Source organism: Ambystoma mexicanum, chromosome 11 (genome assembly GCF_040938575.1).
Source record: "Ambystoma mexicanum isolate Mex_15411 chromosome 11, UKY_AmexF1_1, whole genome shotgun sequence".
NCBI classification, from domain to species: Eukaryota; Metazoa; Chordata; class Amphibia; order Caudata; family Ambystomatidae; genus Ambystoma; species Ambystoma mexicanum.
The window spans coordinates 55,803,213-55,820,293 of record NC_090934.1 but is presented as its reverse complement, the minus strand read 5'-3'; the positions used below and the strand labels follow the sequence as shown (position 1 = coordinate 55,820,293).

General features: G+C 45.7%; 1 protein-coding gene across 8 annotated transcripts in view; it reads right to left on the bottom strand.

The window, feature by feature from the left end:
* Positions 1 to 17,081, bottom strand: part of COL16A1 (collagen type XVI alpha 1 chain) — a 706,769-nt gene that overhangs the window by 346,769 nt on the left and 342,919 nt on the right. The gene's annotated exons all lie outside the window — the stretch shown is intronic.

The following is a 17,081-nucleotide window of genomic DNA, read 5'->3' as shown; positions in this document are numbered from 1 at the left end:
CACGCATCAGAATCAATCATGCCCCTCTTCCTGAGCTTCTCCGGACACCAAAACACCCTGTTAAGAACTTTAATTTGCCTTGAACGTTCACACAGATTGATTGAGCAAAGCTGTACATTCGCACACATCTCATTCCACATATCAATAGTAATCTCGTAACCTAAACGCCTGCTCCATTCCTCCACCAATCCAGTATTATCTTTATAGCTTGCAACCATTCTGCGATATAATCTGCTCGCCACCGACCGAGAATCCACCGCCAAATTCTCCAAAGTTTCAAGTTCACACACATCAATCTCACCAACGCACCTTTTTAATTTTCTGTAATCCGCCAAGGATACATGTTCAATATCAAAATCAGCACATAAAAGATCAAAACTAATGAATTTTCCGTCTCTGTAAATGTCTCTTACCCATTGGACACCACCAAGAAACCATTCCGGCCAAAAAATAGGCTTACCAGCCTCAGTGATGGATTTATTAAACCAAATCGATGCCGAAGGAGATCTCTGAGCCGATGAACCACACATTTCATGAACGTCTCTCCACACATCTCGCAAAAATCCAGTCAAAGGAAGCGTCCTGCCCCTATTGCTGACTGACGTAAGTATCGCTCTTGGTGCAAGAGGACCCATAGCACCCACCTCCGCCACTGCCCATTCACCCGGAGACACATCCAGGAAAGGAATCAAAAATTGACAAGAGAAGGCAAGATGATATGCCCTAAAGTTGGGGACCCCGAGACCCCCTCTGTCAGCAGGGAGCTGAAGCTTCCACAACTTAAGCATCGGTGGTTTCCCATCCCAAAGGAAGGTTTGCATAGAAACATCAATCAATCTCCAGTAACTTGCGCTAATCTTCAGAGGAAGCATACCCAGAATGTAGTTTATTTTGGGGGCCGCCACCATTTTCAAAGCGTTTACCTTGCCCCATAACGACAGACGCAAAGCCGACCATCGTAGCAAGGATGACTTTAGATCACGACAAGCCTCCCCCAAATTTGTCTCCACCATATCATGCACAATCGGAGTAAGCCAAATCCCCAAATATTTCATTTTTTGAGTGCACCATTGGAATCCAAATCCCGTCACCACAGATTTAATACAACTACTTGTAATAGGTAAAGCCTCTGATTTCAACCAGTTAATCAAATAACCAGACGCAGTATGGAACCGATCCAAAATCGCCATCAATGCAGGTAAAGAGACTTCCAAATTCCTTAAAACCAATAGAAGGTCATCCGCGTAAAACCAAGTTTTTTGCATAACTCCATGAAATGGTACACCCTCCAAGGTCAAATCATTCCGTAGAGCAATTGCAAGAGGCTCAATAGCCAACACAAACAATAAAGGTGAAAACGGACAACCCTGCCTTGTGCCACGCCCTAGAGTAAAAGTACCGGATAGTAAACCGTTCGTCTTAACATTAGCCGTGGGGCGAGCATACAAAAGCGAGACCCAAGAGATAAACCCATCACCCAAATTCATTAGCCTCATCACAGCAAACATGTATTGCCAGTTAATACGATCAAAAGCCTTCTCAGCATCCAAGGAAAACACAGCCACATCATCGTCCAGATCTCGGGCCGTAGTCATGGTCAGTAAAAGATTCCGAACGTTGCTGGAGGTTCTACGATTTTTTATAAACCCCGACTGATCTGAGTGAACAAGTTTCTGAATCAAGTCCTCAATGCGTAACGCAAGAACCTTGGCCAAAATTTTGTTATCAGTATTTATTAAGCTTATCGGCCTGTAACTTGAAGGTAGAGCACAATCCTTACCCTTCTTAAGGAACACAGAGATGGTAGCATGGTTAGTAGACTCTGGAAGAACCCCCACCTCCCTGGATTCAACATACATGTCCCTTAGAAGTCCCAACACCGCCTCCGGAAGAGCCTTATAGAATTCAGCCGGCAGACCATCAGGACCAGGTGTTTTCCCAGAATTCAAACTCGCAATAGCAATCCTAATTTCATCAATACTGATTGGCTGACTCAAACTATTCATGTCATCATCCGAGACTTTAGGAATAGTCAAACTGTCCAAGAAGCATGCACTATCGCCAGTGACACCAGCCTCATTCTCATACAACTTCATGTAGAAGTCCTTAAAAACTTCATTAATCTCGCAAGGATCAAAAGTAACCACCCCATCAGTCCCCTTTATAGAATTAATGGCACCCTCCGAAATCTGTTGCCTTAATCTATAGGCCAGCCACCTGTCACATTTCTCTCCTTTCTCAAAGTAAGCGCTTTTTATCCTATATAAATCCTTCTCAGCTTTTGCGCCCAAAGCATCATTCAGATCCCTCTTCAACTGCTTCAACTCCATTCGTTTTGCAACATCATTCGGATCATGAACCAATTCACCCATCACCTCTGCAATTCGAGCCTCGGTGTCTCTCTGCATCTTAGACATTCTATTCCTCCTGCTACAGGATAAACCCAGAGCAATGCCCCTCATCGTACACTTAAATGCCTCCCAAATGACTCTTTTACTAATAACATCAGAAGAATTTTCAGTCACAAAATATTCAGCTTCCAGTCTAATCTTTTCTAAAGCAGACTCATCATGCAATATAGAAGTGTTCATCTTCCATTGAAAAGTCCTGCATCGCACAAAATTCAAGGACAGGCCCAAAAAGATAGGCGCGTGGTCGGTGACAGCAATACAGCCAAGTCGGCTGTTCAAAAGTCTGGCAGTCGCATCCCCAGCAGTAAAAAACATATCAATCCTTGAATAGGTGTCATGTGCACCCGAATAGAATGTGTATTCTTTGGAGTCTGGGTGGTGTAGCCTCCAACAATCCTTAAGATCAAAGTCCTCAAGTAGTGTCCGAAAAGAACCAAAATGCCCATCCCTCCTCTGTACAGCAGAGCGTCCAGTGCTATCCATGGAGGAATCAATCACTAAATTGAAATCCCCACCCAAAATGATATTAGCTGAACCCAAATCGAGCATCAACTGTGACACTTCCCCAAAGAAAGTGCCACAGTCCACTGAGGGAGCATAGACATTACAGAGCACATGCAGGACACCCTGAATTTCCACCAACACAGCCACCGCCCGCCCCTCCCGATCACAAGTGGTCTTCAGAATCCTGACAGGAGAACCCTTCCGTAAGAGAATAGCTACCCCCCTGGACTTAGAGGAATAGCACGAAACAGCAACCTCACCCAACCAACCTTTACGCAAGACCCCAATATCCTCCAGCAAAAGATGAGTTTCTTGCAAAAAGTAGACATCACACTGCATATCTTTTAAACTATTCATAACTTTTTGCCTTTTGAGGGGATTATTCAATCCATTTACATTCCAGGAGGAGAACTTAAGATGAGAGTCCCCAGCAGTTGACATAACATAAGAATCAAGCGATGTCAAAGAACTAAAGAAAATGAAAACAATAACATAAAACAAAAAAAAAGGAAGAAAAACCCCAAACCCTCTGCAACAGAAAAAGGACGCCAATGCAGAAGAAGCACAGGAGATCAAACCAACATCCCAGCACCCCTCCCAAATCCAAGGTAGCCATCAATCCGTCAAATCCTCTATCATTAATAATCAAAGTCATGAATAATTAATATGCATAAACATCAATCAATCCAACCCCATAAAATCCGGTAAAAAGCAGCATTCTAATCAGATCAACAAAGAATAGATATCAACCATGTAAATCCTACAAACAACGACAAACACACAGATGGCTGAAAAAAGGAGGAAACAAGGGGGACCTATTTAAAGAGCCCATATACCAAACAATGGACACAAAAACTAAAACCCTGCCCGAAAGCATAAGAAAAGAGCATGCAAATGACGGCCCACAACAACAGAGATTGCAACCCCTATGAAACCTAGACCCATCGTCAACCCCCCCAGAACATCAACAACACCCTATACGTATATCCTGTTAACACCAGCACATAAGGCAGGGACAAAATAGAACACCTTAGAGCAAGCGAACAAGTGTCTTCTTGGTGCCAGCTGCGCCACGCTGTGATGTTCACAGTACCCTTGTTCTTGCAAATCATCCAGGCGATCCTTCCTGGGATATGTGCGCCGACCGATCTCTCCGGCCTTCTGACCAAAGTGACAGCCAGGAGCAAAAGAGACAGCTAAAGAAGCTCACCTCCCTGCGAGACCGGATGATGTCGGTCTAGGTCGTCCCGCTGCTCATTTAGCACCAATCAATCGCTGGGAGTCAGACCTTCCACTGCGAACTAGCATAGATCCGACCGAAAGCCGTCTGCAGCCTCGACCAGCGCCGGAGAGAGGAAAACACGGCAGCACCCGGAACCAGGAAGTAGATCCCCCGCGACGTCGGGAAGAAGACAGCGCTACGTCAGATCAGCTGACCGGAGCCTCGGATGGTGCTTTACTCGCAGCACGGGGAATCCACTTCTCGGCACGCGCATCATACGAATTCGTTTGTAACGGAAAAGAGCAACTGTGGCGATAGATGGGCGCCATTTTAACCCATAGTAAGTGACCAAAAATAAATTAAAATAAATGTAAAAATAAAGAAGTTCACTCAGCAATGTTATTATCATGAACACCAAGTTTGTCCAGCCATGAAAGGGCTTCCTGGGGATCCGAAGTGGTCTTGCTGCCTCCAGGCAAGATCAGTGTTAAATTATTAAATCTGTTTAAAAAAGCCTTCACTTGAAGGGATTTCGCACGCTCTTTCACCCCTTTAAACAGCTTCCTTGCCTCCATCACCATCTTGGGATAATCAGGAAACAGATAAATTGGTTTCCCTTTAAAGTTGACAGACACCTTGCCCCTTGCTGCCTCCAACAAGGACTCCTTAATTCTCGCCAGAGTAAATGACACCAAAATGTGTCTAGGCTTCAGGCCAGGAAGTTTACCAATACGATAGACATTGTCAATTTCACTTTCCAAAGCGTCCACACCATAGCACTCTTTAAAGATCTGCAATATCAATGGCAATAACTTTTCACCTGTAGGATCTGAGTGCTCCGCTACACCAACCAGCCGCAAATTCCTCTCACGCAGTCTCAAATCCATCTCCAGGCGGTGATTTTTCCCCTCTTGTACATCAGTCTTCAAATTCTTGTAAGCTCTATAGCTCCCAGTAATTTCTGATCCCATTTCAGAGGCTTTCTTTTCCAGACCAGTCACCCTTGTATCCAAATGGGAAACCTTTCCATTCAGTTCTGCCATGGTTGTCTTAACTTCAGCCATGTCCATGGCCACTTGGCGCATCAACTTGTATAAATCCTGGACACTCGGGTCGTCCTCATCCATCACTGTGGTCTGTTTTTGTTTTGAAGAAGGATTATCAGGTTCTGAGATCTTTTTCTTGGAAATCATATCAACAATAAAGCAGCTTCAGGGAGGAGGCCAGGAGCTGAGGACTCAAGCTGCTCTCACCTTGACCACCATTTCAGAATCCTCATATTTTAAATGACAATTCTCAGAATCGATTTCAGGCTCTCAGTTAATGAATTTGCTTAATCTTCATTCATTTTCTGTTGAATTTTTCAATATGTTTCAATCCTTCTAAAAAGGTTCTTAGTCAGCAGTTGCCTAATACATGGATGTTCTAGATCAAGCTCGAATTGTTTATTTTCCGGGTTTCGTGGGGTTAGACCGTGCTGCAAACACTCAGTGAGTGAGTGAGTGAGTGTGTGCTGTCGGTACTCAAGAAGAGACTGAGCTCCAGTGCTGAGCTCCAATTGCGCTTTCCCGCCTGAATGTAGATCCTGCCCAGCAGGTGGCAGTGCTGCTCCGCTAAAGACAGCTTTCTAGTAGAAAAGATGTGTAAATAAAGTCGGCATCCTAGGACGATGCGACCACCCATCGCCTGGTTATAAAAGCCAGCCTCAATTTAGACCGCCATTCCTCAGTGCCTCCGCCGAGACCAACGGATTACGACTCTTTCATTCTTACTGGATGACCCCCCGCCCCGCCCCCATGCCCAGTCCCATCCAAGTGCTTAGGGTCTACCCCCTACAGCTTACCCAAAGGTATAAGATATCCCACTTTGGAAGACCGCAGTGTGAAATGCCACCCACGGGTTCTGTGTGGGAGGTGTGTATTTATTTATTTTTCTATGTGCCTTTCCTCTTAGAAGCAGACTGTGCCTGTACCCAGCGGGCATCGCGCCACTCAGTTATGAAGACTCATTAAAAGCAACGTAACAATAAAGTTAATAATGTGTTATTTCTATAGCGCGTACGCCGAAGCGCTTTACATAGAAAAAACATGCATGCAATATCGCCCGTCCTACGTTGGTTCTCATTTATCAACCTTGGAAGAAGGAAAGGCAGAGCTGGCCTTGCCGGTTACGATCCTGCGACCTGCAATGTAACACACAGATCGCAGCAGTGAGCGCTCAACCCGCTGGGCTATCTTACCGGCTGCATTTTTTCTCCCAGTTGTTTCAGTAGGTAGACGCATAAACCAACCCGGCCGTCAGCCTTACCAGCATGGCAGCGCTGCATCACTGGTGACAGCCAAACAGTGACTGGAGTCCTTGGTTTCTGGCCCCGCCCATTGTAAGGGACATAGCTTGGATGCCATCTTGTTTATATCTCCCCCTGGCCAGACTGTGAACTGGTGGGATCACTACCTAATCCCACGCGAGGCGACTTGCTCAAAACATTCAAAGGAAATTGGACAGGCGGTGAGGCTTTTGCGTTTGCACAGCAAGGGGAAATGGTAAAAAAATACTATGACTGACCGCAAAAATGAATTACCCAGGTCCATCAGACCTGAGATCGAAGCCCTACAATATCTTCAGAAAACACCCCAAAACACTGCTGTTTAGCAAACTTTCCTCTTGCCCCCCTTCATTTTTTCCCCTCTATGCAACCAGCACCCAGATGCCCACGGGCTTGGCACGCTGAAACACATGTATAAATAAATAAATAAATGACTATTTAAGAAACAACAAACTCTGTATCATAGTGCGGTAAAATTGGCTGCACGTACCTATTTGGCTACAGACATCCATTCAGCGGTCAATACCTCCGAGCCACTGTGAAAGACTCGCTCCTTCCTGGATTGGCACCATGGACTGGCGTCACAACACTGGCCTGATAACTTAATAAACAAAATGGAGTCTATCCGAGCTATGATTGGAGCAACAAGGTGGTTCTTGCCCTTCTGTTAGGACATCGCTACTGGGAGAAACTGACACCCCATCTTGATCAATTCTGTGGAAGCAATTGATGCCTTGACGCGCCTTAAATCCGCTTCACCACTAGATCATATCCCTCGCGCTCACTTTAAATATATTGCCGTGATGTTGGATGACACTTTAGCTGCGGCAATTAATTCTTCCCTCACATATGGCCAAATTCCCGCACCGTTGGAACATGTCCTGGCCTGGTACTACCTTGCTTCCTAAATGTATGAAATTACTCGAGGCAATTGTACCTCCCCAGGTTGGGTCCTTTCTAGAAGATCACCTTATTCTAGACACCTACCAACCAGGATTCAGTAGCCTTATGGGCACGGAGTCAGTGTTTGTATTGGTGCTGGATTATCTTGCCTGTAGAGGGGTCAAGGTGGCATAGCAGGTCTGAGTTTATTAAATAGTATTTGATACCATTGATCACGCCATTCTCTTGTGCAGGCTGCACGATATTGGTATTTCTGGTTTGGTCTTGGATTGGTTCCAAGACTTTCTTTCTTCTCGTACCCAATCAGTCTCTCTTTACCCTTTTCGCTCTTCCCCTACTCCGGCTGTCTGTGGAGTCCCTCAGGGCTCTGCACTTCCCCCATTGCTTTTTAATATTTACATACAACCCTTGGACCAGCTTATACACTGCCACAGCTTCCGGTTGGTTTCTTATGCTGACGACACACAGCTTCTGTTTCAAATCGGTCTTGATCGTGGGAGAACAGTATTAAGATTCACGATTGTCTTGTAGCTGTGAGAGGGTGGAGGGCCTCAAATTGGCTATAACTCAATGGGGAGAAAACGGGGGTCTTAGTTGTGGCCCCCCTGAAGCTTCTGTTCTCTGGATGGATGATTTTTGGCCGCCCTCGTTGGGCCCTTTACCAGTTCCCGTTAATACGGTAATAATGTTGGGCCTAAAGATGTCATCCTTGCTTTCTGCAGAAGCCCAGATCAGGGCCGTGTGCAGTGCAGCCTTTTTTTAAACTGAAGCAACTAAACAAGGCATTACCTTTCATCCCAGATTGCTTTCATGCACCGGTCATAGCGGCTTCTATTAACGGTAGTTTGGACTACTGTAAAGCCACCCTATTGGCCCAACCTGTCTACCATCTTAACCGACTGCAGATATTGCAGAACTCAGCATTTCGTCCAGCCACGAGTATTCCCGATGGTCATCCCGTTACAGCAGCTCGGCAGGGTCTTCAATTGCTCACCAGTTCCTTGCGGATTTAGTTACCGAGCATTGCAGGAAAAAGTCTTGCCCTGCCACCCATGACGGATACTGAGTTCTACCTCTACCTTCTCAATGGCAGTTCTATCCTATCGTTTAGATTGATGTGGTGGCAGGGCCTTTTCTGTAGCTGGCTCGAAACTCTGGAATGCCCTTCGCCTGCCTTTGGGCGATGCACTTCGGTCTTTGATCTTTTTAGGGCCAGACTTAAAAGTCATCTATTTGTTTCAATCTACGTAGAGTCTGTGCTTGTCTACCTGCATCTGTCAGTGCCTTGATGCGTTTGGTGATTTTGTTGCGCTATACAAATGCTGGTAGATAGATAGATAGATAGATAGATAGAGATAGATAGATAGATAGATAGATAGATAGATAGATAGATAGATAGATAGATTGGGTATAATAAACTACTTAAGGGGGCCATCGGGTGGCTACAGGAAGCCCTCCAGTGGCCCATGAAATCATTTAACAGTTGTAGGTCCTCCATTGGTTTTATAGAGGCATGTAGTGGCTCAAGGTGTCATCTAGGGGCCCAGGGCATTATCTAATGGCTTGGGGGGGAGGGGCTTTGAGGGTCATTCGGTGTCATGAGAGGTCATTCATTAGCTCTGAAGATTGTTTAGTGGCCCAGGAAGTCATCCAATGGCTAGGAGGGTCGTCATCCAGTGCACAGGAGGTCATCCAGTGACCTAGAATCTTATTCTGTGTTTCATGAAGTCCAGCAGTGATGTGCTCTAGCACCTTGAAGCCTCTCATGTGCTCGGTGGAATTACCAATAATGATCTACGACCCAAATAACCAGACAGACTCAAAGAATATGACAAAGTTCTACTTTATTGTCAGCTCAAATAAAGTAGGACAATCTGGCGAACAACAAACTAGGGTCCACACACTCACACTTCAATTTTGATTACACAAAGGTTTTATAACTCAATGCATGTCAGCTATGACGTAATCCTACGTGGTAGACTGTAAAACCGATGGCATATAGTGATTGGTTAAGGGAACAAATATGCCTATATATCATATAAATATTAATAATATCACTGGATGCCCCTTATCTAGTAGGCACGCCTTGAACCACCTTCGAAATACGTACAATACAGATAATACCAGAATAACAGCAGCTGATTGGCTTCTGCAACAATGTATAGTCCATCATCACATAGGCGCTCATGAGTGATTGGCTCTCTCGTCCAACCTTGGGCATTCGGCTCGTTAACAGCACATAAACAAAATTAAACTCAGGCACACTACTACCCACTTACCCAAATAGTCCCGTATCTCTCATCGGTCAGGCCCTGAGCCAAGGCTTCTCCTTTGTAGTTAACCTTGCAGCCTGCTCTCTTCTCTGGGACATATATGGGAGTGTAGGTAGACCATTATCTTTGCCTGGAGCTTAATGAATAACCCTTGTTTTCAACTTCTGAGTCACGTGTGAGGAGAGCACAATTTTGTAAATTTTGACATTTTATTGACTAATATTTGATTTATTTAAGCTGGGAGTCATTACTCCTCTTGGTCTCTGGAGACTTGCTCATTCCACCTTGCATAGGCTTTTCGCATCTTTGATTCTCCAATACTTGACGCTTGCAATTGTTTTCGTCTTTGCTTAATCTAAGAGAAATATGTCTTACGTACATGTCTTATCCCGTTTGACTCCCCTTGTGCCTTGCAGTGATTCCTTGATGTGGCCTCCTTGATCCCAGGCCAACAGACTCCTCTTTATGCCTCATACAAAGCTGTTTTTCTAGCGTCGCCCAACTCTGCATCCCTGGTCTGTCTGTGAAATAGCTTGATTGGTTTTAACATGAGTCCAGTGCCCATTTTTTTCTCATGGCCGCCTTAGCCACGCTGTGTTTTCTTCTGCAGCAAACTTCTATATATCTCAGCTACCTTGTGTTTATGCATATGTACATTCACTTCATCTCTCCTCACTTATTTCTTTGGTGTATATGATGTCTCCGTCTATGATGACATGTTTCTCTTATCACTCCAGTTACATCTGCATCCTTTAAGCATTTGCATATCATTTATATGCGTCTTCGTGTCTTTTCTTCATAACATTACTCTGCCCATGTCCAATTTCACTTATAACTCTTTGATGTCCAATGGTGTCTGCAAACATCGTTCCACCCGTTGAGTGTGGGGGCACATTCAATACGGTTGTCTCAGTTGCAATCATCTCTCATACACTCTAAGTGGTATTGGGACAATACCTGGTGTCTCACATCGGGCTCTTCTCCTGCTGTTCTGATACGATGGAGGTGAGGGAGCGGGAACTATGGATGACGTATCCATCTGCTCCTCTAGAGCGACTTAGCAATTCATGCAGTGGCCACAGAGGTCATTATCCAGTGACACAAGGCAGGGGGTTAGCCAATGCCCTACAATCTCATGCAGTGATTTAGTAAGTCAATCCAGTGGCTCTGGAGTTCATCAACCAGTGACACAGGACAGGAGGTCATCCAGTGACCTAGCAACTCCTGCAGTGTTTTAGGAGGTCAATCAGTTGCTTAGCATCTCATCCACTGGTTCAGTGAGTCAGCATCATGTGACTCACGACAGGAGGTCATCCGGTGAACTAGCAACCCATGCAGTGTTTTATGAGGTCAATCAGAGGCATAGTATGTCATCCACTGGCCCAGACGTTCATCATCCATTGGCTATGGGGAGGAGGTCATGCAATGACCTAGCATCTCATTCAATGTTTTATGAGGTCATTGCCATCCGCTGGCTTGGTGAGGCACTCAGCTCTAGCATAATTTATTGAGTGCACATTCACCACAATGGGGTTTCCTGGTGGTGAGTCCCATGGGGACAGAGAGTGAGGAAGGTTAAGAAGTAGGCAACAGTGAGATACTATTGCAAAGGAGATGGAAAAAGTGAACGCCCAGAGGAATGGTAGGTAGGTGGGAATGTACCTACAATGAAAAGTGAGGATGAATATCCAGAGAGTGGGGAGGTTACGATGCACCGTGAGCAGACAGGCAAGAGTGATGCATGCACCATCTGGTGAAGTAAGGGAGGAGACGTGAAGACAACAAGGCAAAACCATAGCTAGAAAGGCACTGGCAAATAATACAGCGGATCTTCACTTGCACCCTCTGTTTGTATGGGGAGCAATTGAAGTCTGGGCTGAGTAAGGTGTGATGTGAGCAGTGCCGCAACGACTGAACGAACAGCAGCATTCCGAAGCAGCCTAGGTCAGCGGAGTAGAACGGTTGGAAGGCCAACAAAGAAAAAATGGAAATGATGTAGACATACCCAAAGAGGAGAAGCAGCAGAGATGTGGCCGGAGAGGATGAGTACCTGATGAAGAAGCCCTAGATACACATGGCAAGAAGGAGAAGAGAGATGCTTCATCAGAGGAACAAGCGAGAGATCATAGCTCAATATGACTCCAAGGGTCTTGACAGATTTAACTGGATGTGGGGAAAACCCTATAAAGGGGCCATCTATAGGAGTTCCAGATATCAGGAGAGCCCCCAAAGACTTTGAACTCTGATTTGCTGGAGTTGAGTTCGAAAGAGTTGCCTCTGCCAACAAACAGGATTGGACCAGGAAGATCAATAACCAAGCTCCTCGATGAGTAGGACGTGGAACTGGGTGTCATGGGCGTCAGTGTAGGCGATGGACCCAAAGTAAACAGTCAGAGTAGCAAGAGGCTGGACATACAGATTGAGAAGAACAGGGTGAGAAGAAGGTCCCTGGGGGACACCACAGTGAGAGAATGAGGAGAAGTAGAACATGGTGATATGGTGACTATCCAGAAGTGGGCGATAAGAAAAGATGTGAACCAAGAAAGAGCACTGCCTCTGACACCAAAGTTGTCACAGCGCCTAGGAAGGAGGAATTGGTCAACAGTATCAAAGTCTGTGAAGCGATCCAACTTTATCAATGTAATCACTGCACCTGAGTCATGGGCCAGCTGAATATCATCAGAGACTGTAAGGAGCCCCGATGCCACAACAAACTGCGAGAACAGAGCAGTGAGGGCCTGTTCTAGATGTTGGGCGGGAAAAGATGGGATGGAAATTGGACAGAATCCCCGGATCCAAAGGCGGCTGTTCATGAGTGTGTGAGACCAGAGCCCTATAAGAGATGGGGGAACAAGGCCATGGGTGAGAGAGGAAATAAGACAAGAAAAGGGGGGGTAGCAACCCCTCCCACACTCCTCCCTCTGCCACAGCACCCTCTCCCCAACTCAACAGACAACTGAGCTCTATCCCTCGCCAGGTGGGAAAGGTGTATTATAGAGCTCATTTTATGGAAGGAGTTCAAGAGAAGCCTGAAGGATTCATAAGCTGAGCTCAACATATAATATCTCAGCAACAGTTACTTAACCCGCTGTGCTACCTTGCAGCTTTCTGCTTTCGAAAACTGCCAATCAACTTTATTCAGAATTGCAGGTGGCTGCTTGATTCCTGCTGAAAGCCCCTGCATTCGCAGCAGTGCAGTTCCTGTACAAGGCTTAGAAGCCAGTCCTAGTTCATCTCTTGCAGTCTTGACAAAGTGTGCAGTCTCATTTGGGAAGAACACTTAGCAGCAGAAAAGTGCAAATGTCTCTGGTTACAAATGCAAGGGGGCAGTGGATGGGCGCCTGTGGTCGGCGCCTGTGGTCGGAGGATACTATTTGGCACTGCCAGGTGTCACGTGGATAAGCTTGTCCAGAGGTGATGACATCAATGGATGAAAGAATCCAGACCAGACATAGGGTGTTGAGAACATAGTGGCAAAGACTTGACAAAGTTAAAAGGAATTGGGTCTTTCCAAGGGTGGGTAGAGGCAGGGGAGGGCGACAAGCCTCCATCCAAGGGATAGCAGGGGTTTGCATAATGTGAGCAGCGACGGTGGTGGCCATCTTAAAAGATGCAAAAAGAACGAGAAGATCTGGGAGGGTCCATGCACAATGACTCAGCATGTTACCCAAAGTCTCCTTAGTTTCTCTCCGAGTCTGACCAGGACATACAGTGACTTCACACAGGGGCTTGGGAGGACACTTGCTTACCTACTCTTTCCAATGACTCTGCATCGTGTGTAGTGGCTGGGGAGTTCACACTATGACTCAGCACACCATGCAACGGCTTAGCATGGAATACAAGAGTACACCTAGGTCAAGGGTCTGTAATCTTTGTCTCCCCAGAGGTTTTAGACTATAACTCACATAGTCCCTTAGCATTAAATAGTCAGGCTATGATTTGTGGGAGTTGAAAACATATGGGGAGCCAAGGAGTGCTGAGAACTCAGCACATCGTCTTGAGGCGCGTTGCTTCATCCTGTGAAGAAACAAGTGGCAGTGTCAAACATCCTTCCACCCCACTGTATCCTGGACGATACAACATCATCAGAAGAAAGGGTTTGCTGATGTGACATGGGTTTTCAGAGGCCGTGGGGGGAAAGGGGAAGGATGTGTGTGTTTTTGGGGCTCACAATAATCGATTCAGAGCATGGACAAGATGGTGTTAAGGGAACATTGTTTCCAATTCAGTGACTCCTTGGCACAAGGTGAGCTTTACTAGGAGGTATTCTGTAGGGAATGGGGTAGTCAGAGAGAAAGCTGTGCTTAGGGCTGTACCTCTGGACCAAGGGAATCATGGGGAGAAGACTGTTCAGTGACCCAGGATTACAACCTGGACAGCACAAAGGTTTGAGGATGGAAAATGGGTCAAGTCCTATATAGCTTCTGTGCCGTGTGCAACTACACAGAGGTTTCAGATCACATACTAATATGCCTTCATCCTTTTAGGAATTGCACAAATATTTACAGACATGCATTAATCTGCTCGGTGACAATCTCAAATATTGGGGTTGAAAGCTGTTGCTGATTCACAACCCTAATATTGTGTCTGCCCAATACTCATAATAATTGTAACTAAGTATTGAAGGGGTTGGTTACTGTGCCTGACAGTGAAATCTACCAATCTACCAAAGTTCTCCATTTAAAAAAAAAAAAAATAAGAGCCGTACTTCTTTCTCGGTGATCGGTTACAGGTTTTATTGAAATTAAATTGAAATATTTCTCAATATTGATTCTTCACACGTGTTGTCAAATAAAAGATTTCCTTCTTTATTCATTCATGAACATTTCCAATTTCCAGTGTTTATAGTGCATATGTGTTACTGGATCATACATTTCCTTCCAAATGATGAATTCTCTCTACACGTGTGTGTTTCATCAGATAGTTGATGTGGATCATCAGGAGGTTATACTAAACAAACACATGTGCTGCTATGATTTTAACAAATTTCATTCAATATATCGTCAAAGATGTGGGTGTCTTCCTGGATTGTCTGAGAGCATTATCTGCAGTTCCGGGCAGGCTTTCCATGCGGAACGCCATTCGGGAAATACGTTGTGGACTGCATTATCCAGTTCAGAGGCCCAGATCGGAAATTTTCATGAAGTAATGAAGAAGCAAATCTTTGATTTGACAACTGATATGCAGAATCAATATCGAGAAATATTTGAATTTATCTTTACATATAAAGCTGAATGTATGTACGCGTGTGTGTATGTTTGTCCGGCTATACAAATCCACACCGTTGAACCCACTGCTACCAAATTCTTCATGGATTCCTGTTTTGTCTGCGGCAAGATTGTGGTCTATGTTTGGATGCAAAAAATTTACTCCGTAGACACCTTCATTTACTGATACTCACCCCGATTCACTACAGTAGGTACTTGAAGGAGGCAACATTTGGAAAAGTGTCTAAAGGAAAATGTTCGATATGTTGGGTATTCCTTTAAAATGTATTACTACTGTATACAGTTCAAAACTGTTTAATTAAAGCAGTTTTAATGGGAATAAACAAAAAAGTATGCACATTTTCTTTTGATCACACCACTCCAAATATGGGAAATGGCAAGGTTACAGTTTACTTAAGTTCATTCACGAGAAGAGAGCACAATTAATCAATCTTTCTTAGACATTTTCTAAAATGTGCTGAAGCCATTCAGTGACTGAAACACGCCGCACAAAAAACTAACATCACTTGGAAAAGTTCCATCGGATGCAAAGCGAAAATCAATATCAAAAGCTTCTGAAACACAACAAACAACAGCATGATTTGCCGACCAGAGGACAAGAGCAACATCCTCCAGGACACATGAGACACCAGAGCAAACTGAAGCAAGACTTGCAGACATGAGGACGAGAGCAACATCCTCCAGGGCACACGAGACACCAGATCAAATTGAACCAAGACTTGCCGACAAGAGGACGAGAGCAACATCCTCCAGGGCACACGAGACACCAGAGCAAACTGAAGGAAGACTTGCTGACATGAGGACAAGAGTAACATCCTCCAGGGCACACGAGACACCAGAGCAAATTGAACCAAGACTTGCTGACATGAGGACAAGAGTAACATCCTCCAGGGCACACGAGACACCAGAGCAAACTGAAGCAAGACTTGCCAACAAGAGTACAAGAGCAACATCCTCCAGGGCACACGAGACACCAGAGCAAACTGAAGCAAGACTTGCTGACATGAGGACAAGAGCAACATCCTCCAGGGAACACGAGACACCAGAGCAAACTGAAGCAAGACTTGCCGACAAGAGGACAAGAGCAACATCCTCTAGGGCAAATGAGACACCAGAGCAAACTGAAGCAAGACTTGCCGACAAGAGGACAAGAGCAATATCCTCCAGGGCACATAAGAAACCAGAGCAAACTGAAGCATAACTTGCCGACAAGAGGACAAGAGCAACATCCTGCAGGGCACATGAGGCACCAGAACAAACTGAAGCAAGACTTGTTGACAAGAGCAACATCCTCCAGGGCACATGAGGCACCAGCGCAAACTGAAGCAAGACTTGCCGACAAGAGGACGAGAGCAACATCCTCCAGGGCACAGGAGACACCAGAGCAAACTGAAGCAAGACTTGCCAACAAGAGGACAAGAGCAACATCCTCCAGGGCACACGAGACACCAGAGCAAACTGAAGCAAGACTTGCCAACAAGAGGACAAGAGCAACATCCTCCAGGGCACACGAGACACCAGAGCAAACTGAAGCAAGACTTGCTGACATGAGGACAAGAGCAACATCCTCCAGGGCACACGAGACACCAGAGCAAACTGAAGCAAGACTTGCCGACAAGAGGACAAGAGCAACATCCTCTAGGGCAAATGAGACACCAGAGCAAACTGAAGCAAGACTTGCTGACATGAGGACAAGAGCAACATCCTCCAGGGAACACGAGACACCAGAGCAAACTGAAGCAAGACTTGCCGACAAGAGGACAAGAGCAACATCCTCCAGGGCACATGAGACACCAGAGCAAACTGAAGCAAGACTTGCCGACAAGAGGACAAGAGCAACATCCTCCAGGGCACATGAGACACCAGAGAAAACTGAAGCAAGACGTGCTGACATGAGGACAAGAGCAACATCCTCCAGGGCACAAGACACCAGCGCAAACTGAAGCAAGACTTGCCGACATGAGGACAAGAGCAACATCCTCCAGGGCACATGAGACACCAGAACAAACTGAAGCAAGACTTGCCGACATGAGGACAGGAGCAACATCCTCCAGGGCATATGAGACACCAGAACAAACTGAAGCAAGACTTGCCGACATGAGGACAGGAGCAACATCCTCCAGGGCATATGAGTCACCAGAGCAAACTGAAGCAAGACTTGCCGACATGAGGACAAGACCAGCATCCTCCAGGGCGCATGAGACACCAGAGCAA